We start from the raw sequence: 16,851 nt of genomic DNA, 5'->3' as shown, positions 1-16,851 counted from the left end.
ACCATATAACTTTTACGAATAGTACGAACTCATTGAAGCAGTAAAAAACATGTGTAACAGAAGGCACTGACACATGCCCATGATATAGCAGATTTTTTTTCTTCGCACTTCATTGCTAAAAACAAACTGTTTAGCAGAGGATAGTTTTGATCCATCGACCTCTGGGTTATGGGCCCAGCACGCTTCCGCTGCGCCACTCTGCTTTCAACCACTCCGTGAAAAGAGTAGGAATCACAATCCATGGCTTAGGAGGCCAGTGTCTCAGGCCACTGGTGTACTGCGAAATCCTTTTCACCTATACGAACTGATAGAAGAAGTAAAACAAATGTGTAACGGAAGGCACTTACACATGCCCATGATATAGCGAGAAAAAAAAGTGTTCACACTTCATTGCTAGAAATAAACTGTTTAGCAGAGGATGGTTTCGATCCATCGACCTCTGGGTTATGGGCCCAGCACGCTTCCGCTGCGCCACTCTGCTTTCAGCCAGTCAACAAAAGAGTAGGACTCACAATCCATAGCTTAGGAGGCCGGTGTCTCAGGCCACTGGGGTACTGTGAAATCCTTTCCACCTATACGAACTGATAGAAGCAGTAAAATAAATATTTAACGGAAGCCACTGACACATGCCCATGTTACAGCAAATTTTTTTGGTTCGCACTTCATTGCTAAAAATAAACTGTTTTGCAGATGATGGTTTCGATCCAACGACCTCTGGGTTATGGGCCCAGCATACTTCCGCTGCGCCACTCTGCTTTCAGCCAGTCCAGAAAAGAGTAGGACTCACAATCCATGGCTTTGGAGGCCAGTGTCTGAGGCCACTGGGGTACTGTGAAATCCTTTTGACCTATACGAACTGATAGAAGCAGTAAAAAATGTGTAACAGAAGGCACTTACACATGCCCATGATATATCGAAAAAAATTAATCGTTCGAACTTCATTCCTAAAAATAAACTGTTTAGCAGAGGATGGTTTCGATCCATCGACCTCTGGGTTATGGGCCCAGCACGCTTCCGCTGCGCCACTCTGCTTTCAACCACTCTGTGAAAAGAGTAGGAATCACAATCCATGGCTTAGGAGGCCAGTGTCTCAGGCCACTGGGTACTGCGAAATCCTTTTCACCTATACGAACTGATAGAAGCAGTAAAACAAATGTGTAACGGAAGGCACTTACACATGCCCATGATATAGCGAGAAAAAAAATGTGTTCACACTTCATTGCTAGAAATAAACTGTTTAGCAGAGGATGGTTTCGATCCATCGACCTCTGGGTTATGGGCCCAGCACGCTTCCGCTGCGCCACTCTGCTTTCAGCCAGTCAAGAAAAGAGTAGGACTCACAATCCATAGCTTAGGAGGCCGGTGTCTCAGGCCACTGGGGTACTGTGAAATCCTTTCCACCTATACGAACTGATAGAAGCAGTAAAATAAATATTTAACGGAAGCCACTGACACATGCCCATGTTACAGCAAATTTTTTTGGTTCGCACTTCATTGCTAAAAATAAACTGTTTTGCAGATGATGGTTTCGATCCAACGACCTCTGGGTTATGGGCCCAGCATACTTCCGCTGCGCCACTCTGCTTTCAGCCAGTCCAGAAAAGAGTAGGACTCACAATCCATGGCTTTGGAGGCCAGTGTCTGAGGCCACTGGGGTACTGTGAAATCCTTTTGACCTATACGAACTGATAGAAGCAGTAAAAAATGTGTAACAGAAGGCACTTACACATGCCCATGATATATCGAAAAAAATTAATCGTTCGAACTTCATTCCTAAAAATAAACTGTTTAGCAGAGGATGGTTTCGATCCATCGACCTCTGGGTTATGGGCCCAGCACGCTTCCGCTGCGCCACTCTGCTTTCAAACACCCCAGATGGGACTTGAACCCACAATCACTGGCTTAGGAGGCCAGTGCCTTATCCATTAGGCCACTGGGGCACCGTATACGTTTTACGAATAGTACGAACTCATTGAAGCAGTAAAAAACATGTGTAACAGAAGGCACTGACACATGCCCATGATATAGCAGATTTTTTTTCTTCGCACTTCATTGCTAAAAACAAACTGTTTAGCAGAGGATAGTTTTGATCCATCGACCTCTGGGTTATGGGCCCAGCACGCTTCCGCTGCGCCACTCTGCTTTCAACCACTCCGTGAAAAGAGTAGGAATCACAATCCATGGCTTAGGAGGCCAGTGTCTCAGGCCACTGGTGTACTGCGAAATCCTTTTCACCTATACGAACTGATAGAAGCAGTAAAACAAATGTGTAACGGAAGGCACTTACACATGCCCATGATATAGCGAGAAAAAAAATGTGTTCACACTTCATTGCTAGAAATAAACTGTTTAGCAGAGGATGGTTTCGATCCATCGACCTCTGGGTTATGGGCCCAGCACGCTTCCGCTGCGCCACTCTGCTTTCAGCCACTCAAGAAAAGAGTAGGACTCACAATCCATAGCTTAGGAGGCCGGTGTCTCAGGCCACTGGGGTACTGTGAAATCCTTTCCACCTATACGAACTGATAGAAGCAGTAAAATAAATATTTAACGGAAGCCACTGACACATGCCCATGTTACAGCAAATTTTTTGGTTCGCACTTCATTGCTAAAAATAAACTGTTTTGCAGATGATGGTTTCGATCCAACGACCTCTGGGTTATGGCCCAGCATACTTCCGCTGCGCCACTCTGCTTTCAGCCAGTCCAGAAAAGAGTAGGAATCACAATCCATGGCTTAGGAGGCCAGTGTCTCAGGCCACTGGTGTACTGTGAAATCCTTTTCACCTATACGAACTGATAGAAGCAGTAAAACAAATGTGTAACGGAAGGCACTTACACATGCCCATGATATAGCGAGAAAAAAAATGTGTTCACACTTCATTGCTAGAAATAAACTGTTTAGCAGAGGATGGTTTCGATCCATCGACCTCTGGGTTATGGGCCCAGCACGCTTCCGCTGCGCCACTCTGCTTTCAACCACTCCGTGAAAAGAGTAGGAATCACAATCCATGGCTTAGGAGGCCAGTGTCTCAGGCCACTGGTGTACTGCGAAATCCTTTTCACCTATACGAACTGATAGAAGAAGTAAAACAAATGTGTAACGGAAGGCACTTACACATGCCCATGATATAGCGAGAAAAAAAATGTGTTCACACTTCATTGCTAGAAATAAACTGTTTAGCAGAGGATGGTTTCGATCCATCGACCTCTGGGTTATGGGCCCAGCACGCTTCCGCTGCGCCACTCTGCTTTCAACCACTCCGTGAAAAGAGTAGGAATCACAATCCATAGCTTAGGAGGCCAGTGTCTCAGGCCACTGGTGTACTGCGAAATCCTTTTCACCTATACGAACTGATAGAAGCAGTAAAACAAATGTGTAACGGAAGGCACTTACACATGCCCATGATATAGCGAGAAAGAAAATGTGTTCACACTTCATTGCTAGAAATAAACTGTTTAGCAGAGGATGGTTTCGATCCATCGACCTCTGGGTTATGGGCCCAGCACGCTTCCGCTGCGCCACTCTGCTTTCAGCCAGTCCAGAAAAGAGTAGGACTCACAATCCATGGCTTTGGAGGCCAGTGTCTGAGGCCACTGGGGTACTGTGAAATCCTTTTGACCTATACGAACTGATAGAAGCAGTAAAAAAATGTGTAACAGAAGGCACTGACACATGCCCATGATATATCGAAAAAATTTATCGTTCGCACTTCATTGCTAAAAATAAACTGTTTTGCAGATGATGGTTTCGATCCAACGACCTCTGGGTTATGGGCCCAGCATACTTCCGCTGCGCCACTCTGCTTTCAGCCAGTCCAGAAAAGAGTAGGACTCACAATCCATGGCTTTGGAGGCCAGTGTCTGAGGCCACTGGGGTACTGTGAAATCCTTTTGACCTATACGAACTGATAGAAGCAGTAAAAAATGTGTAACAGAAGGCACTTACACATGCCCATGATATATCGAAAAAAATTAATCGTTCGAACTTCATTCCTAAAAATAAACTGTTTAGCAGAGGATGGTTTCGATCCATCGACCTCTGGGTTATGGGCCCAGCACGCTTCCGCTGCGCCACTCTGCTTTCAAACACACCAGATGGGACTTGAACCCACAATCACTGGCTTAGGAGGCCAGTGCCTTATCCATTAGGCCACTGGGGCACTGTATACGTTTTACGAGCAGTACGAACTCATTGAAGCAGTAAAAAACATGTGTAACAGAAGGCACTGACACATGCCCATGATATAGCAGATTTTTTTTCTTCGCACTTCATTGCTAAAAACAAACTGTTTAGCAGAGGATAGTTTTGATCCATCGACCTCTGGGTTATGGGCCCAGCACGCTTCCGCTGCGCCACTCTGCTTTCAACCACTCCGTGAAAAGAGTAGGAATCACAATCCATGGCTTAGGAGGCCAGTGTCTCAGGCCACTGGTGTACTGCGAAATCCTTTTCACCTATACGAACTGATAGAAGCAGTAAAACAAATGTGTAACGGAAGGCACTTACACATGCCCATGATATAGCGAGAAAAAAAAGTGTTCACACTTCATTGCTAGAAATAAACTGTTTAGCAGAGGATGGTTTCGATCCATCGACCTCTGGGTTATGGGCCCAGCACGCTTCCGCTGCGCCACTCTGCTTTCAGCCACTCAAGAAAAGAGTAGGACTCACAATCCATAGCTTAGGAGGCCGGTGTCTCAGGCCACTGGGGTACTCTGAAATCCTTTCCACCTATACGAACTGATAGAAGCAGTAAAAAAAATATTTAACTGAAGCCACTGACACATGCCCATGATATAGCAGATTTTTTTTCTTCGCACTTCATTGCTAAAAACAAACTGTTTAGCAGAGGATAGTTTTGATCCATCGACCTCTGGGTTATGGGCCCAAGCACGCTTCCGCTGCGCCACTCTGCTTTCAACCACTCCGTGAAAAGAGTAGGAATCACAATCCATGGCTTAGGAGGCCAGTGTCTCAGGCCACTGGTGTACTGCGAAATCCTTTTCACCTATACGAACTGATAGAAGCAGTAAAACAAATGTGTAACGGAAGGCACTTACACATGCCCATGATATAGCGAGAAAAAAAAGTGTTCACACTTCATTGCTAGAAATAAACTGTTTAGCAGAGGATGGTTTCGATCCATCGACCTCTGGGTTATGGGCCCAGCACGCTTCCGCTGCGCCACTCTGCTTTCAGCCAGTCAACAAAAGAGTAGGACTCACAATCCATAGCTTAGGAGGCCGGTGTCTCAGGCCACTGGGGTACTGTGAAATCCTTTCCACCTATACGAACTGATAGAAGCAGTAAAATAAATATTTAACGGAAGCCACTGACACATGCCCATGTTACAGCAAATTTTTTGGTTCGCACTTCATTGCTAAAAATAAACTGTTTTGCAGATGATGGTTTCGATCCAACGACCTCTGGGTTATGGGCCCAGCATACTTCCGCTGCGCCACTCTGCTTTCAGCCAGTCCAGAAAAGAGTAGGACTCACAATCCATGGCTTTGGAGGCCAGTGTCTGAGGCCACTGGGGTACTGTGAAATCCTTTTGACCTATACGAACTGATAGAAGCAGTAAAAAATGTGTAACAGAAGGCACTTACACATGCCCATGATATATCGAAAAAAATTAATCGTTCGAACTTCATTCCTAAAAATAAACTGTTTAGCAGAGGATGGTTTCGATCCATCGACCTCTGGGTTATGGGCCCAGCACGCTTCCGCTGCGCCACTCTGCTTTCAACCACTCTATGAAAAGAGTAGGAATCACAATTCATGGCTTAGGAGGCCAGTGTCTCAGGCCACTGGGTACTGCGAAATCCTTTTCACCTATACGAACTGATAGAAGAAGTAAAACAAATGTGTAACGGAAGGCACTTACACATGCCCATGATATAGCGAGAAAAAAAATGTGTTCACACTTCATTGCTAGAAATAAACTGTTTAGCAGAGGATGGTTTCGATCCATCGACCTCTGGATTATGGGATCAGCACGCTTCCGCTGCGCCACTCTGCTTTCAGCCAGTCAAGAAAAGAGTAGGACTCACAATCCATAGCTTAGGAGGCCGGTGTCTCAGGCCACTGGGGTACTGTGAAATCCTTTCCACCTATACGAACTGATAGAAGCAGTAAAATAAATATTTAACGGAAGCCACTGACACATGCCCATGTTACAGCAAATTTTTTTGGTTCGCACTTCATTGCTAAAAATAAACTGTTTTGCAGATGATGGTTTCGATCCAACGACCTCTGGGTTATGGGCCCAGCATACTTCCGCTGCGCCACTCTGCTTTCAGCCAGTCCAGAAAAGAGTAGGACTCACAATCCATGGCTTTGGAGGCCAGTGTCTGAGGCCACTGGGGTACTGTGAAATCCTTTTGACCTATACGAACTGATAGAAGCAGTAAAAAATGTGTAACAGAAGGCACTTACACATGCCCATGATATATCGAAAAAAATTAATCGTTCGAACTTCATTCCTAAAAATAAACTGTTTAGCAGAGGATGGTATCGATCCATCGACCTCTGGGTTATGGGCCCAGCACGCTTCCGCTGCGCCACTCTGCTTTCAAACACCCCAGATGGGACTTGAACCCACAATCACTGGCTTAGGAGGCCAGTGCCTTATCCATTAGGCCACTGGGGCACCGTATAACTTTTACGAATAGTACGAACTCATTGAAGCAGTAAAAAACATGTGTAACAGAAGGCACTGACACATGCCCATGATATAGCAGATTTTTTTTCTTCGCACTTCATTGCTAAAAACAAACTGTTTAGCAGAGGATAGTTTTGATCCATCGACCTCTGGGTTATGGGCCCAGCACGCTTCCGCTGCGCCACTCTGCTTTCAACCACTCAGTGAAAAGAGTAGGAATCACAATCCATGGCTTAGGAGGCCGGTGTCTCAGGCCACTGGTGTACTGCGAAATCCTTTTCACCTATACGAACTGATAGAAGAAGTAAAACAAATGTGTAACGGAAGGCACTTACACATGCCCATGATATAGCGAGAAAAAAAAGTGTTCACACTTCATTGCTAGAAATAAACTGTTTAGCAGAGGATGGTTTCGATCCATCGACCTCTGGGTTATGGGCCCAGCACGCTTCCGCTGCGCCACTCTGCTTTCAGCCAGTCACAAAAGAGTAGGACTCACAATCCATAGCTTAGGAGGCCGGTGTCTCAGGCCACTGGGGTACTGTGAAATCCTTTCCACCTATACGAACTGATAGAAGCAGTAAAATAAATATTTAACGGAAGCCACTGACACATGCCCATGTTACAGCAAATTTTTTGGGTTCGCACTTCATTGCTAAAAATAAACTGTTTTGCAGATGATGGTTTCGATCCAACGACCTCTGGGTTATGGGCCCAGCATACTTCCGCTGCGCCACTCTGCTTTCAGCCAGTCCAGAAAAGAGTAGAACTCACAATCCATGGCTTTGGAGGCCAGTGTCTGAGGCCACTGGGGTACTGTGAAATCCTTTTGATCCTATACGAACTGATAGAAGCAGTAAAAAATGTGTAACAGAAGGCACTTACACATGCCCATGATATATCGAAAAAAATTAATCGTTCGAACTTCATTCCTAAAAATAAACTGTTTAGCAGAGGATGGTTTCGATCCATCAACCTCTGGGTTATGGGCCTAGCACGCTTCCGCTGCGCCACTCTGCTTTCAAACACCCCAGATGGGACTTGAACCCACGATCACTGGCTTAGGGAGGCCAGTGCCTTATCCATTAGGCCACTGGGGCACCGTATAACTTTTACGAATAGTACGAACTCATTGAAGCAGTAAAAAACATGTGTAACAGAAGGCACTGACACATGCCCATGATATAGCAGATTTTTTTTCTTCGCACTTCATTGCTAAAAACAAACTGTTTAGCAGAGGATAGTTTTGATCCATCGACCTCTGGGTTATGGGCCCAGCACGCTTCCGCTGCGCCACTCTGCTTTCAACCACTCCGTGAAAAGAGTAGGAATCACAATCCATGGCTTAGGAGGCCAGTGTCTCAGGCCACTGGTGTACTGCGAAATCCTTTTCACCTATACGAACTGATAGAAGCAGTAAAACAAATGTGTAACGGAAGGCACTTACACATGCCCATGATATAGCGAGAAAAAAAAGTGTTCACACTTCATTGCTAGAAATAAACTGTTTAGCAGAGGATGGTTTCGATCCATCGACCTCTGGGTTATGGGCCCAGCAAGCTTCCGCTGCGCCACTCTGCTTTCAGCCAGTCAACAAAAGAGTAGGACTCACAATCCATAGCTTAGGAGGCCGGTGTCTCAGGCCACTGGGGTACTGTGAAATCCTTTCCACCTATACGAACTGATAGAAGCAGTAAAAAAAATATTTAACGGAAGCCACTGACACATGCCCATGTTACAGCAAATTTTTTTGGTTCGCACTTCATTGCTAAAAATAAACTGTTTTGCAGATGATGGTTTCGATCCAACGACCTCTGGGTTATGGGCCCAGCATACTTCCGCTGCGCCACTCTGCTTTCAGCCAGTCCAGAAAAGAGTAGGACTCACAATCCATGGCTTTGGAGGCCAGTGTCTGAGGCCACTGGGGTACTGTGAAATCCTTTTGACCTATACGAACTGATAGAAGCAGTAAAAAATGTGTAACAGAAGGCACTTACACATGCCCATGATATATCGAAAAAAATTAATTGTTCGAACTTCATTCCTAAAATAAACTGTTTAGCAGAGGATGGTTTCGATCCATCAACCTCTGGGTTATGGGATCAGCACGCTTCCGCTGCGCCACTCTGCTTTCAGCCACTCAAGAAAAGAGTAGGACTCACAATCCATAGCTTAGGAGGCCGGTGTCTCAGGCCACTGGGGTACTGTGAAATCCTTTCCACCTATACGAACTGATAGAAGCAGTAAAATAAATATTTAACGGAAGCCACTGACACATGCCCATGTTACAGCAAATTTTTTTGGGTCGCACTTCATTGCTAAAAATAAACTGTTATGCAGATGATGGTTTCGATCCAACGACCTCTGGGTTATGGGTCCAGCATACTTCCGCTGCGCCACTCTGCTTTCAGCCAGTCCAGAAAAGAGTAGGACTCACAATCCATGGCTTTGGAGGCCAGTAACTGAGGCCACTGGGGTACTGTGAAATCCTTTTGACCTATACGAACTGATAGAAGCAGTAAAAAATGTGTAACAGAAGGCAGTTACACATGCCCATGATATATCGAAAAAAATTAATCGTTCGAACTTCATTCCTAAAAATAAACTGTTTAGCAGAGGATGGTTTCGATCCATCAACCTCTGGGTTATGGGATCAGCACGCTTCCGCTGCGCCACTCTGCTTTCAGCCAGTCAAGAAAAGAGTTGGACTCACAATCCATGGCTTTGGAGGCCAGTGTCTGAGGCCACTGGGGTACTGTGAAATCCTTTCCACCTATACGAACTGATAGAAGCAGTAAAAAATGTGTAACAGAAGCCACTGACACATGCCCATGATATATAGAAAAAAATTAATCGTTCGAACTTCATTCCTAAAAATAAACTGTTTAGCAGAGGATGGTTTCGATCCATCAACCTCTGGGTTATGGGCCTAGCATGCTCCCGCTGCGCCACTCTGCTTTCAAACACCCCAGATGGGACTTGAACCCACGATCACTGGCTTAGGAGGCCAGTGCCTTATCCATTAGGCCACTGGGGCACCGTGTAACTTTTACGAATAGTACGAACTCATTGAAGCAGTAAAAAACATGTGTTACAGAAGGCACTGACACATGCCCATGATATAGCAGATTTTTTTTCTTCGCACTTCATTGCTAAAAACAAACTGTTTAGCAGAGGATAGTTTTGATCCATCGACCTCTGGGTTATGGGCCCAGCAAGCTTCCGCTGCGCCACTCTGCTTTCAACCACTCCGTGAAAAGAGTAGGAATCACAATCCATGGCTTAGGAGGCCGGTGTCTCAGGCCACTGGTGTACTGCGAAATCCTTTTCACCTATACGAACTGATAGAAGAAGTAAAACAAATGTGTAACGGAAGGCACTTACACATGCCCATGATATAGCGAGAAAAAAAAGTGTTCACACTTCATTGCTAGAAATAAACTGTTTAGCAGAGGATGGTTTCGATCCATCGACCTCTGGGTTATGGGCCCAGCACGCTTCCGCTGCGCCACTCTGCTTTCAGCCAGTCAGCAAAAGAGTAGGACTCACAATCCATAGCTTAGGAGGCCGGTGTCTCAGGCCACTGGCGTACTGTGAAATCCTTTCCACCTATACGAACTGATAGAAGCAGTAAAATAAATATTTAACGGAAGCCACTGACACATGCCCATGTTAAAGCAAATTTTTTTGGTTCGCACTTCATTGCTAAAAATAAACTGTTTTGCAGATGATGGTTTCGATCCAACGACCTCTGGGTTATGTGCCCAGCATACTTCCGCTGCGCCACTCTGCTTTCAGCCAGTCCAGAAAAGAGTAGGACTCACAATCCATGGCTTTGGAGGCCAGTGTCTGAGGCCACTGGGGTACTGTGAAATCCTTTTGACCTATACGAACTGATAGAAGCAGTAAAAAATGTGTAACAGAAGGCACTTACACATGCCCATGATATATCGAAAAAAATTAATCGTTCGAACTTCATTCCTAAAAATAATCTGTTTAGCAGAGGATGGTTTCGATCCATCGACCTCTGGGTTATGGGCCCAGCACGCTTCCGCTGCGCCACTCTGCTTTCAGCCACTCAAGAAAAGAGTAGGACTCACAATCCATAGCTTAGGAGGCCGGTGTCTCAGGCCACTGGGGTACTCTGAAATCCTTTTCACCTACACGAACTGATAGAAGCAGTAAAACAAATGTGTAACGGAAGGCACTTACACATGCCCATGATATAGCGAGAAAGAAAATGTGTTCACACTTCATTGCTAGAAATAAACTGTTTAGCAGAGGATGGTCTCGATCCATCAACCTCTGGGTTATGGGCCCAGCATACTTCCGCTGCGCCACTCTGCTTTCAGCCTGTCCAGAAAAGAGTAGGACTCACAATCCATGGCTTTGGAGGCCAGTGTCTGAGGCCACTGGGGTACTGTGAAATCCTTTTGACCTATACGAACTGATAGAAGCAGTAAAAAATGTGTAACAGAAGGCACTGACACATGCCCATGATATATCGAAAAAAATTAATCGTTCGAACTTCATTCCTAAAAACAAACTGTTTAGCAGAGGATAGTTTTGATCCATCGACCTCTGGGTTATGGGCCCAACACGCTTCCGCTGCGCCACTCTGCTTTCAACCACTCCGTGAAAAGAGTAGGAATCACAATCCATGGCTTAGGAGGCCAGTGTCTCAGGCCACTGGTGTACTGCGAAATCCTTTTCACCTATACGAACTGATAGAAGCAGTAAAACAAATGTGTAACGGAAGGCACTTACACATGCCCATGATATAGCGAGAAAAAAAATGTGTTCACACTTCATTGCTAGAATTAAACTGTTTAGCAGAGGATGGTTTCGATCCATCGACCTCTGGGTTATGGGCCCAGCACGCTTCCGCTGCGCCACTCTGCTTTCAGCCAATCTGTGAAAAGAGTAGGAATCACAATCCATGGCGTAGGAGGCCAGTGTCTCAGGCCACTGGGGTACTGTGAAATCCTTTCCACCTATACGAACTGATAGAAGCAGTAAAAGAAATATTTAACGGAAGCCACTGATAGAAGCAGTAAAAAATGTGTAACAGAAGGAACTTACACATGCCCATGATATATCGAGTAGGAATCACAATCCATGGCTTAGGAGGCCGGTGTCTCAGGCCACTGGGGTACTGTGAAATCCTTTCCACCTATACGAACTGATAGAAGCAGTAAAAAATGTGTAACAGAAGGCACTTACACATGCCCATGATATATCGAAAAAAAATTATCGTTTGAACTTCATTCCTAAAAACAAACTGTTTAGCAGAGGATGGTTTCGATCCATCGACCTCTGGGTTATGGGCCCAGCACGCTTCCGCTGCGCCACTCTGCTTTCAGCCACTCTGTGAAAAGAGTAGGAATCACAATCCATGGCGTAGGAGGCCAGTGTCTCAGGCCACTGGGGTACTGTGAAATCCTTTCCACCTATACGAACTGATAGAAGCAGTAAAAGAAATATTTAACGGAAGCCACTGATAGAAGCAGTAAAAAATGTGTAACAGAAGGAACTTACACATGCCCATGATATATCGAAAAAAATTAATCGTTCGAACTTCATTCCTAAAAATAGACTGTTTAGCAGAGGATGGTTTCGATCCATCAACCTCTGGGTTATGGGCCCAGCACGCTTCCGCTGCGCCACTCTGCTTTCAACCACTCCGTGAAAAGAGTAGGAATCACAATCCATGGCTTAGGAGGCCGGTGTCTCAGGCCACTGGGGTACTGTGAAATCCTTTCCACCTATACGAACTGATAGAAGCAGTAAAAAATGTGTAACAGAAGGCACTTACACATGCCCATGATATATCGAAAAAAATTAATCGTTTGAACTTCATTCCTAAAAACAAACTGTTTAGCAGAGGATGGTTTCGATCCATTGACCTCTGGGTTATTGGCCCAGCACGCTTCCGCTGCGCCACTCTGCTTTCAACCACTCTGTGAAAAGAGTAGGAATCACAATCCATGGCTTAGGAGGCCAGTGTCTCAGGCCACTGGTGTACTGCGAAATCCTTTTCACCTATACGAACTGATAGAAGCAGTAAAACAAATGTGTAACGGAAGGCACTTACACATGCCCATGATATAGCGAGAAAAAAAAAGTGTTCACACTTCATTGCTAGAAATAAACTGTTTAGCAGAGGATGGTTTCGATCCATCGACCTCTGGGTTATGGGCCCAGCACGCTTCCGCTGCGCCACTCTGCTTTCAGCCACTCAAGAAAAGAGTAGGACTCACAATCCATAGCTTAGGAGGCCGGTGTCTCAGGCCACTGGGGTACTGTGAAATCCTTTCCACCTATACGAACTGATAGAAGCAGTAAAATAAATATTTAACGGAAGCCACTGACACATGCCCATGTTAAAGCAAATTTTTTTGGTTCGCACTTCATTGCTAAAAATAAACTGTTTTGCAGATGATGGTTTCGATCCAACAACCTCTGGGTTATGGGCCAAGCACGCTTCCGCTGCACCACTCTGCTTTCAAACACCCCAGATGGGACTTGAACCCACAATCACTGGCTTAGGAGGCCAGTGCCTTATCCATTAGGCCACTGGGGCACCATATATTTTTTACGAATAGTACGAACTCATTGAAGCAGTAAAAAACATGTGTAACAGAAGGCACTGACACATGCCCATGATATAGCAGATTTTTTTTCTTCGCACTTCATTGCTAAAAACAAACTGTTTAGCAGAGGATAGTTTTGATCCATCGACCTCTGGGTTATGGGCCCAGCACGCTTCCGCTGCGCCACTCTGCTTTCAACCACTCCGTGAAAAGAGTAGGAATCACAATCCATGGCTTAGGAGGCCGGTGTCTCAGGCCACTGGGGTACTGTGAAATCCTTTCCACCTATACGAACTGATAGAAGCAGTAAAAAATGTGTAACAGAAGGCACTTACACATGCCCATGATATATCGAAAAAAATTAATAGTTCGAACTTCATTCCTAAAAATAAACTGTTAAGCAGAGGATGGTTTTGATCCATCGACCTCTGGGTTATGGGCCCAGCACGCTTCCGCTGCACCACTCTGCTTTCAGCCACTCACGAAAAGAGTAGGACTCACAATCCATAGCTCAGGAGGCCGGTGTCTCAGGCCACTGGGGTACTGTGAAATCCTTTCCACCTATACGAACTGATAGAAGCAGTAAAAAAAATATTTAACGGAAGCCACTGACATATGCCCATGATATAGCAGATTTTTTTTCTTCGCACTTCATTGCTAAAAACAAACTGTTTAGCAGAGGATAGTTTTGATCCATCGACCTCTGGGTTATGGGCCCAGCACGCTTCCGCTGCGCCACTCTGCTTTCAACCACTCTGTGAAAAGAGTAGGAATCACAATCCATGGCTTAGGAGGCCAGTGTCTCAGGCCACTGGTGTACTGCGAAATCCTTTTCACCTATACGAACTGATAGAAGCAGTAAAACAAATGTGTAACGGAAGGCACTTACACATGCCCATGATATAGCTAGAAAAAAAATATGTTCACACTTCATTGCTAGAAATAAACTGTTTAGCAGAGGATGGTTTCGATAAATCGACCTCTGGGTTATGGGCCCAGCACGCTTCTGCTGCGCAACTCTGCTTTCAGCCACTCAAAAAAAAGAGTAGGACTCACAATCCATAGCTTAGTAGGCCGGTTTCTCAGGCCACTGGGGTACTGTGAAATCCTTTCCACCTATACGAACTGATAGAAGCAGTAAAAAAAATATTTAACGGAAGCCACTGACACATGCCCATGTTACAGCAAATTGTTTTGGTTCGCACTTCATTGCTAAAAATAAACTTTTTTGCAGATGCTGGTTTCGATCCAACGACCTCTGGGTTATGGGCCCAGCATACTTCCGCTGCGCCACTCTGCTTTCAGCCAGTCCAGAAAAGAGTAGGACTCACAATCCATGACTTTGGAGGCCAGTGTCTGAGGCCACTGGGGTACTGTGAAATCCTTTTGACCTATACGAACTGATAGAAGCAGTAAAAAATGTGTAACAGAAGGCACTTACACATGCCCCTGATATATCGAAAAAAATTAATCGTTCGAACTTCATTCCTAAAAATAAACTGTTTAGCAGAGGATGGTTTCAATCCATCGACCTCTGGGTTCTGGGCCCAGCACGCTTCCGCTGCGCCACTCTGCTTTCAAACACCCCAGATGGGACTTGAACCCACAATCACTGGCTTAGGAGGCCAGTGCCTTATCCATTAGGCCACTGGGGCACCGTATACGTTTTACGAATAGTACAAACTCATTGAAGCAGTAAAAAACATGTGTAACAGAAGGCACTGACACATGCCCATGATATAGCAGAATTTTTTTCTTCGCACTTCATTGCTAAAAACAACCTGTTTAGCAGTGGATAGTTTTGATCCATCGACCTCTGGGTTATGGGCCCAGCACGCTTCCGCTGCGCCACTCTGCTTTCAACCAGTCCAGAGAAGAGTAGGACTCACAATCCATGGCTTTGGAGGCCAGTGTCTGAGGCCACTGGGGTACTGTGAAATCCTTTTGACCTATACGAACTGATAGAAGCAGTAAAAAATGTGTAACAGAAGGCACTTACACATGCCCATGATGTATCGAAAAAATTTTATCGTTCGAACTTCATTCCTAAAAACAAACAGTTTAGCAGAGGATAGTTTTGATCCATCGACCTCTGGGTTATGGGCCCAGCACGCTTCCGCTGCGCCACTCTGCTTTCACCCACTCCGTGAAAAGAGTAGGAATCACAATCCATGGCTTAAAAGGCCAGTGTCTCAGGCCACTGGTGTACTGCGAAATCCTTTTCACCTATACGAACTGATAGAAGCAGTAAAACAAATGTGTAACGGAAGGCACTTACACATGCCCATGATATAGCGAGAAAGAAAATGTGTTCACACTTCATTGCTAGAAATAAACTGTTTAGCAGAGGATTGTTTCGATCCATCGACCTCTGGGTTGTGGGCCCAGCACTCTTCCGCTGCGCCACTCTGCTTTCAGCAAGTCAAGAAAAGAGTAGGACTCACAATCCATAGCTTAGGAGGCCGGTGTCTCAGGCCACTGGGGTACTGTGAAATCCTTTCCACCTATACGAACTGATAGAAGCAGTAAAAAATGTGTAACACACATGCCCATGATATATCGAAAAAAAATTATCGTTCGAACTTCATTCCTAAAAATAAACTGTTTAGCAGAGGATGGTTTCGATCCATCGACCTCTGGGTTATGGGCCCAGCACGCTTCCGCTGCGCCACTCTGCTTTCAAACAACCCAGATGGGACTTGAAACCACAATCACTGGCTTAGGAGGCCAGTGCCTTATCCATTAGGCCACTGGGGCACCATATACATTTTAAGAATAGTACGAACTCATTGAAGCAGTAAAAAACATGTGTAACAGAAGGCACTGACACATGCCCATGATATAGCAGATTTTTTTTCTTCGCACTTCATTGCTAAAAACAAACTGTTTAGCAGAGGATAGTTTTGATCCATCCACCTCTGGGTTATGGGCCCAGCACGCTTCCGCTGCGCCACTCTGCTTTCAACCACTTCTTGAAAAGAGTAGGAATCACAATCCATGGCTTAGGAGGCCAGTGTCTCAGGCCACTGGTGTACTGCGAAATCCTTTTCACCTATGCGAACTGATAGAAGTAGTAAAACAAATGTGTAACGGAAGGCACTTACACATGCCCATGATATATCGAAAAAAAAATTATCATTCGAACTTCATTCCTAAAAATAAACTGTTTAGCAGAAGATGGTTTCGATCCATCGACCTCTGGGTTATGGGCCCAGCACGCTTCCGCTGCGCCACTCTGCTTTCAGCCACTCAAGAAAAGAGTAGGACTCACAATCCATAGCTTAGGAGGCCGGTGTCTCAGGCCACTGGGGTACTGTGAAATCCTTTTGACCTATACGAACTGATAGAAGCAGTAAAAAATGTGTAACACACATGCCCATGATATATCGGAAAAAATTAATCGTTCGAACTTCATTCCTAAAAATAAACTGTTTAGCAGAGGATGGTTTCGATCCATCGACCTCTGGGTTATGGGCCCAGCACGCTTCCGCTGCGCCACTCTGCTTTCAAACACTCCGTGAAAAGAGTAGGAATCACAATCCATGGCTTAGGAGGCCAGTGTCTCAGGCCACTGGTGTACTGCGAAATCCT

General features: G+C 45.3%; 49 non-coding genes across 49 annotated transcripts; all 49 read right to left on the bottom strand.

Annotated features, from left to right (window-relative positions):
• Positions 1 to 131: 131 nt before the first annotated feature.
• On the bottom strand, positions 132 to 203 carry trnam-cau (transfer RNA methionine (anticodon CAU)). Its single transcript has one exon. It is a non-coding gene; the product is annotated as a tRNA-Met (tRNA).
• Positions 204 to 409: 206 nt separating this feature from the next.
• On the bottom strand, positions 410 to 481 carry trnam-cau (transfer RNA methionine (anticodon CAU)). The gene has a single exon. It is a non-coding gene; the product is annotated as a tRNA-Met (tRNA).
• Positions 482 to 960: 479 nt separating this feature from the next.
• Positions 961 to 1,032, bottom strand: trnam-cau (transfer RNA methionine (anticodon CAU)). Its single transcript has one exon. It is a non-coding gene; the product is annotated as a tRNA-Met (tRNA).
• Positions 1,033 to 1,238: 206 nt separating this feature from the next.
• trnam-cau (transfer RNA methionine (anticodon CAU)) lies at positions 1,239 to 1,310 on the bottom strand. Its single transcript has one exon. It is a non-coding gene; the product is annotated as a tRNA-Met (tRNA).
• A 479-nt stretch (positions 1,311 to 1,789) lies between these two features.
• Positions 1,790 to 1,861, bottom strand: trnam-cau (transfer RNA methionine (anticodon CAU)). The gene has a single exon. It is a non-coding gene; the product is annotated as a tRNA-Met (tRNA).
• Positions 1,862 to 1,867: 6 nt separating this feature from the next.
• Positions 1,868 to 1,940, bottom strand: trnar-ccu (transfer RNA arginine (anticodon CCU)). Its single transcript has one exon. It is a non-coding gene; the product is annotated as a tRNA-Arg (tRNA).
• A 131-nt stretch (positions 1,941 to 2,071) lies between these two features.
• On the bottom strand, positions 2,072 to 2,143 carry trnam-cau (transfer RNA methionine (anticodon CAU)). The gene has a single exon. It is a non-coding gene; the product is annotated as a tRNA-Met (tRNA).
• A 207-nt stretch (positions 2,144 to 2,350) lies between these two features.
• On the bottom strand, positions 2,351 to 2,422 carry trnam-cau (transfer RNA methionine (anticodon CAU)). Its single transcript has one exon. It is a non-coding gene; the product is annotated as a tRNA-Met (tRNA).
• A 479-nt stretch (positions 2,423 to 2,901) lies between these two features.
• On the bottom strand, positions 2,902 to 2,973 carry trnam-cau (transfer RNA methionine (anticodon CAU)). The gene has a single exon. It is a non-coding gene; the product is annotated as a tRNA-Met (tRNA).
• A 207-nt stretch (positions 2,974 to 3,180) lies between these two features.
• On the bottom strand, positions 3,181 to 3,252 carry trnam-cau (transfer RNA methionine (anticodon CAU)). The gene has a single exon. It is a non-coding gene; the product is annotated as a tRNA-Met (tRNA).
• A 207-nt stretch (positions 3,253 to 3,459) lies between these two features.
• Positions 3,460 to 3,531, bottom strand: trnam-cau (transfer RNA methionine (anticodon CAU)). Its single transcript has one exon. It is a non-coding gene; the product is annotated as a tRNA-Met (tRNA).
• Positions 3,532 to 4,011: 480 nt separating this feature from the next.
• Positions 4,012 to 4,083, bottom strand: trnam-cau (transfer RNA methionine (anticodon CAU)). The gene has a single exon. It is a non-coding gene; the product is annotated as a tRNA-Met (tRNA).
• Positions 4,084 to 4,089: 6 nt separating this feature from the next.
• trnar-ccu (transfer RNA arginine (anticodon CCU)) lies at positions 4,090 to 4,162 on the bottom strand. The gene has a single exon. It is a non-coding gene; the product is annotated as a tRNA-Arg (tRNA).
• A 131-nt stretch (positions 4,163 to 4,293) lies between these two features.
• On the bottom strand, positions 4,294 to 4,365 carry trnam-cau (transfer RNA methionine (anticodon CAU)). Its single transcript has one exon. It is a non-coding gene; the product is annotated as a tRNA-Met (tRNA).
• Positions 4,366 to 4,571: 206 nt separating this feature from the next.
• On the bottom strand, positions 4,572 to 4,643 carry trnam-cau (transfer RNA methionine (anticodon CAU)). The gene has a single exon. It is a non-coding gene; the product is annotated as a tRNA-Met (tRNA).
• Positions 4,644 to 5,125: 482 nt separating this feature from the next.
• On the bottom strand, positions 5,126 to 5,197 carry trnam-cau (transfer RNA methionine (anticodon CAU)). Its single transcript has one exon. It is a non-coding gene; the product is annotated as a tRNA-Met (tRNA).
• Positions 5,198 to 5,675: 478 nt separating this feature from the next.
• On the bottom strand, positions 5,676 to 5,747 carry trnam-cau (transfer RNA methionine (anticodon CAU)). Its single transcript has one exon. It is a non-coding gene; the product is annotated as a tRNA-Met (tRNA).
• Positions 5,748 to 5,953: 206 nt separating this feature from the next.
• On the bottom strand, positions 5,954 to 6,025 carry trnam-cau (transfer RNA methionine (anticodon CAU)). Its single transcript has one exon. It is a non-coding gene; the product is annotated as a tRNA-Met (tRNA).
• Positions 6,026 to 6,504: 479 nt separating this feature from the next.
• trnam-cau (transfer RNA methionine (anticodon CAU)) lies at positions 6,505 to 6,576 on the bottom strand. The gene has a single exon. It is a non-coding gene; the product is annotated as a tRNA-Met (tRNA).
• A 6-nt stretch (positions 6,577 to 6,582) lies between these two features.
• Positions 6,583 to 6,655, bottom strand: trnar-ccu (transfer RNA arginine (anticodon CCU)). Its single transcript has one exon. It is a non-coding gene; the product is annotated as a tRNA-Arg (tRNA).
• Positions 6,656 to 6,786: 131 nt separating this feature from the next.
• Positions 6,787 to 6,858, bottom strand: trnam-cau (transfer RNA methionine (anticodon CAU)). The gene has a single exon. It is a non-coding gene; the product is annotated as a tRNA-Met (tRNA).
• A 206-nt stretch (positions 6,859 to 7,064) lies between these two features.
• trnam-cau (transfer RNA methionine (anticodon CAU)) lies at positions 7,065 to 7,136 on the bottom strand. Its single transcript has one exon. It is a non-coding gene; the product is annotated as a tRNA-Met (tRNA).
• A 479-nt stretch (positions 7,137 to 7,615) lies between these two features.
• Positions 7,616 to 7,687, bottom strand: trnam-cau (transfer RNA methionine (anticodon CAU)). The gene has a single exon. It is a non-coding gene; the product is annotated as a tRNA-Met (tRNA).
• A 211-nt stretch (positions 7,688 to 7,898) lies between these two features.
• Positions 7,899 to 7,970, bottom strand: trnam-cau (transfer RNA methionine (anticodon CAU)). Its single transcript has one exon. It is a non-coding gene; the product is annotated as a tRNA-Met (tRNA).
• Positions 7,971 to 8,176: 206 nt separating this feature from the next.
• trnam-cau (transfer RNA methionine (anticodon CAU)) lies at positions 8,177 to 8,248 on the bottom strand. Its single transcript has one exon. It is a non-coding gene; the product is annotated as a tRNA-Met (tRNA).
• Positions 8,249 to 8,726: 478 nt separating this feature from the next.
• On the bottom strand, positions 8,727 to 8,798 carry trnam-cau (transfer RNA methionine (anticodon CAU)). Its single transcript has one exon. It is a non-coding gene; the product is annotated as a tRNA-Met (tRNA).
• Positions 8,799 to 9,277: 479 nt separating this feature from the next.
• trnam-cau (transfer RNA methionine (anticodon CAU)) lies at positions 9,278 to 9,349 on the bottom strand. The gene has a single exon. It is a non-coding gene; the product is annotated as a tRNA-Met (tRNA).
• A 282-nt stretch (positions 9,350 to 9,631) lies between these two features.
• Positions 9,632 to 9,704, bottom strand: trnar-ccu (transfer RNA arginine (anticodon CCU)). The gene has a single exon. It is a non-coding gene; the product is annotated as a tRNA-Arg (tRNA).
• A 409-nt stretch (positions 9,705 to 10,113) lies between these two features.
• trnam-cau (transfer RNA methionine (anticodon CAU)) lies at positions 10,114 to 10,185 on the bottom strand. Its single transcript has one exon. It is a non-coding gene; the product is annotated as a tRNA-Met (tRNA).
• A 479-nt stretch (positions 10,186 to 10,664) lies between these two features.
• Positions 10,665 to 10,736, bottom strand: trnam-cau (transfer RNA methionine (anticodon CAU)). The gene has a single exon. It is a non-coding gene; the product is annotated as a tRNA-Met (tRNA).
• Positions 10,737 to 11,218: 482 nt separating this feature from the next.
• trnam-cau (transfer RNA methionine (anticodon CAU)) lies at positions 11,219 to 11,290 on the bottom strand. Its single transcript has one exon. It is a non-coding gene; the product is annotated as a tRNA-Met (tRNA).
• A 207-nt stretch (positions 11,291 to 11,497) lies between these two features.
• On the bottom strand, positions 11,498 to 11,569 carry trnam-cau (transfer RNA methionine (anticodon CAU)). Its single transcript has one exon. It is a non-coding gene; the product is annotated as a tRNA-Met (tRNA).
• Positions 11,570 to 11,953: 384 nt separating this feature from the next.
• Positions 11,954 to 12,025, bottom strand: trnam-cau (transfer RNA methionine (anticodon CAU)). The gene has a single exon. It is a non-coding gene; the product is annotated as a tRNA-Met (tRNA).
• A 243-nt stretch (positions 12,026 to 12,268) lies between these two features.
• Positions 12,269 to 12,340, bottom strand: trnam-cau (transfer RNA methionine (anticodon CAU)). Its single transcript has one exon. It is a non-coding gene; the product is annotated as a tRNA-Met (tRNA).
• A 205-nt stretch (positions 12,341 to 12,545) lies between these two features.
• On the bottom strand, positions 12,546 to 12,617 carry trnai-aau (transfer RNA isoleucine (anticodon AAU)). Its single transcript has one exon. It is a non-coding gene; the product is annotated as a tRNA-Ile (tRNA).
• A 207-nt stretch (positions 12,618 to 12,824) lies between these two features.
• On the bottom strand, positions 12,825 to 12,896 carry trnam-cau (transfer RNA methionine (anticodon CAU)). Its single transcript has one exon. It is a non-coding gene; the product is annotated as a tRNA-Met (tRNA).
• A 281-nt stretch (positions 12,897 to 13,177) lies between these two features.
• On the bottom strand, positions 13,178 to 13,250 carry trnar-ccu (transfer RNA arginine (anticodon CCU)). Its single transcript has one exon. It is a non-coding gene; the product is annotated as a tRNA-Arg (tRNA).
• A 131-nt stretch (positions 13,251 to 13,381) lies between these two features.
• trnam-cau (transfer RNA methionine (anticodon CAU)) lies at positions 13,382 to 13,453 on the bottom strand. Its single transcript has one exon. It is a non-coding gene; the product is annotated as a tRNA-Met (tRNA).
• A 205-nt stretch (positions 13,454 to 13,658) lies between these two features.
• trnam-cau (transfer RNA methionine (anticodon CAU)) lies at positions 13,659 to 13,730 on the bottom strand. The gene has a single exon. It is a non-coding gene; the product is annotated as a tRNA-Met (tRNA).
• Positions 13,731 to 13,933: 203 nt separating this feature from the next.
• trnam-cau (transfer RNA methionine (anticodon CAU)) lies at positions 13,934 to 14,005 on the bottom strand. The gene has a single exon. It is a non-coding gene; the product is annotated as a tRNA-Met (tRNA).
• A 759-nt stretch (positions 14,006 to 14,764) lies between these two features.
• trnal-cag (transfer RNA leucine (anticodon CAG)) lies at positions 14,765 to 14,836 on the bottom strand. The gene has a single exon. It is a non-coding gene; the product is annotated as a tRNA-Leu (tRNA).
• Positions 14,837 to 14,842: 6 nt separating this feature from the next.
• Positions 14,843 to 14,915, bottom strand: trnar-ccu (transfer RNA arginine (anticodon CCU)). The gene has a single exon. It is a non-coding gene; the product is annotated as a tRNA-Arg (tRNA).
• A 131-nt stretch (positions 14,916 to 15,046) lies between these two features.
• On the bottom strand, positions 15,047 to 15,118 carry trnam-cau (transfer RNA methionine (anticodon CAU)). Its single transcript has one exon. It is a non-coding gene; the product is annotated as a tRNA-Met (tRNA).
• A 204-nt stretch (positions 15,119 to 15,322) lies between these two features.
• Positions 15,323 to 15,394, bottom strand: trnam-cau (transfer RNA methionine (anticodon CAU)). The gene has a single exon. It is a non-coding gene; the product is annotated as a tRNA-Met (tRNA).
• A 472-nt stretch (positions 15,395 to 15,866) lies between these two features.
• On the bottom strand, positions 15,867 to 15,938 carry trnam-cau (transfer RNA methionine (anticodon CAU)). The gene has a single exon. It is a non-coding gene; the product is annotated as a tRNA-Met (tRNA).
• A 6-nt stretch (positions 15,939 to 15,944) lies between these two features.
• Positions 15,945 to 16,017, bottom strand: trnar-ccu (transfer RNA arginine (anticodon CCU)). The gene has a single exon. It is a non-coding gene; the product is annotated as a tRNA-Arg (tRNA).
• A 131-nt stretch (positions 16,018 to 16,148) lies between these two features.
• Positions 16,149 to 16,220, bottom strand: trnam-cau (transfer RNA methionine (anticodon CAU)). Its single transcript has one exon. It is a non-coding gene; the product is annotated as a tRNA-Met (tRNA).
• Positions 16,221 to 16,428: 208 nt separating this feature from the next.
• trnam-cau (transfer RNA methionine (anticodon CAU)) lies at positions 16,429 to 16,500 on the bottom strand. The gene has a single exon. It is a non-coding gene; the product is annotated as a tRNA-Met (tRNA).
• A 193-nt stretch (positions 16,501 to 16,693) lies between these two features.
• trnam-cau (transfer RNA methionine (anticodon CAU)) lies at positions 16,694 to 16,765 on the bottom strand. Its single transcript has one exon. It is a non-coding gene; the product is annotated as a tRNA-Met (tRNA).
• Positions 16,766 to 16,851: the final 86 nt, after the last annotated feature.

The sequence above is a fragment of the Salmo trutta genome, chromosome 39, assembly GCF_901001165.1.
Source record: "Salmo trutta chromosome 39, fSalTru1.1, whole genome shotgun sequence".
NCBI classification, from domain to species: domain Eukaryota; kingdom Metazoa; phylum Chordata; class Actinopteri; order Salmoniformes; family Salmonidae; genus Salmo; species Salmo trutta.
Note: the sequence above shows the minus strand (reverse complement) of the source record. Positions and strands in the feature narration are given on the sequence as shown.